The following is a 1,637-nucleotide window of genomic DNA, read 5'->3' on the forward strand; positions in this document are numbered from 1 at the left end:
ACTGAGCAACTTTCACTTCACTTCACTTCATTGTGCTAATTACTGTACTAGTTCCCAAGAAATTAATAATTTAAAATGTATACTTCCTCAAGAAGCCGAGGAGCTATTGTAAAAGCAAATAAAGTACATCCCATATTTCACTATAGTTTATAAATATAACTGCCAAGCTCTTCACTGGGGCTCCGAAAGCTCAAGAAGCAACCTCTCAATGAGCTGGGGGATTCAAGCATATGGCATATATTTTTCCCCACCACAATCTAACAGAAAAAGCTACTCCTCCACCCCCAATCCCTTCCAAATTCATAGCAATCTAAGGAGATACTTTTTTCAATCTCTATCAATGTAGTTGATAATTACAATGTATGCAATGGGATTGAAATAGAACATTTGATAAAAAAAAAAAACCAGTATCAAACCATATAACTCCCTTGCCCCCTTCCAGATATTCTTACCTTTAAGTGTAAAATGTGATTCATCTATCCTTGTTGTCGATGAGTCGCTAAGTCGTGTCCCACTCTCCAACCTGATGAGCTACACCACGCCAGGCTTCCCTGTCCTTCTCTATCTCCTGGAGCTTGCTCAAACGCAAGTCCATCGAGTCGATAATGCCATCCAAACATCTCATCCTCTGTCACCACCTTCTTTTCCTGCCTTCAATCTTCACCAGCATCAAGGTCTTGTCTGATGAGTCGGCCCTTCGCATCAGGTGGCCCAAGTATGGGAGATTCCCTTTAGAATTGACTGGTTTGATTCAAGATGGCAGTCTGGCACGGTCTGTGGTGGTCACGACTGTTACTGTGGAAGCTGTGGCAGGCCGGTGGGGGCCCGGTTCCACAAAACCCAAGATCGCGCCTGGGCCTAGAAGCCAGGGCTTACACCCAGAACGATGGCCTGCACTTGCTCATGGCACTCTATGATCTGCTCGGCATTTTCTCTACGACCAACCTGGACCAAATCAAGGCGGCCTAACCACTAGCAGAGCTTCCTTTCCCACCCGGACAACTCGGGAAGCACTGAGTCTGCCGAGCACTTCCGTGCATCTCCCAGGCTCACAGGGTGCCAGGCAGTACCACCTTGCATCAGAAGTATGCCCGCAGCCTGGCAAGTGATGAAGACCTACATGGCCCGGGCGTCCAGCATTCCAAGACTCCAGCCGCTGACCCCGAGGCGTGCCCCGCACAGGTCCACCGAGCTCTGCAGCCCATGGCCGCAGTCAGGCTGTGCTGGAAGCCAACCACACCACGTTCGACTTGGACGCCTCCTTGCGGGCGCGCTGCTGTGAACCGCTGGAATGCAAATGGCGGCTGAGGGCCCGCCGGGAGGTCTTCCGCAAGATGCTGGCAGACCAGGCCAAGAAGGGCTTATCCTGGGATGAGACGTGGCTTTCGTCCTCGTTCTGCACCTAGTCTTCCTCATCATGAGCTCTTGTTTTTAATCGGTGAGTGGAGAGCAAGGGAGCAGCCCCCAGCCAACAACCCTCCCCCCAAGAAAATGGCCTTGCCTGTCATCTTGAACCCCTTACCTCCCATTGTCTACCTCTTTTGGGGGTTCCAAAGAAACTGCCCTCTTCCCCTCCTCTTCCCCACCTGGCCAGCTTAGCCATTGACCTGCACATCCCTGCCCCCACCCCTGTCCAG

General features: G+C 51.1%; 1 pseudogene; it reads left to right on the plus strand.

Annotated features, from left to right (window-relative positions):
• The first annotated feature begins 756 nt into the window (after window positions 1-756).
• Window positions 757-1,435, plus strand: LOC138090721 (dnaJ homolog subfamily C member 30, mitochondrial-like; annotated as a pseudogene).
• Window positions 1,436-1,637: the final 202 nt, after the last annotated feature.

Source organism: Capricornis sumatraensis, chromosome 14 (assembly GCF_032405125.1).
Source record: "Capricornis sumatraensis isolate serow.1 chromosome 14, serow.2, whole genome shotgun sequence".
Classification (NCBI taxonomy): Eukaryota; Metazoa; Chordata; class Mammalia; order Artiodactyla; family Bovidae; genus Capricornis; species Capricornis sumatraensis.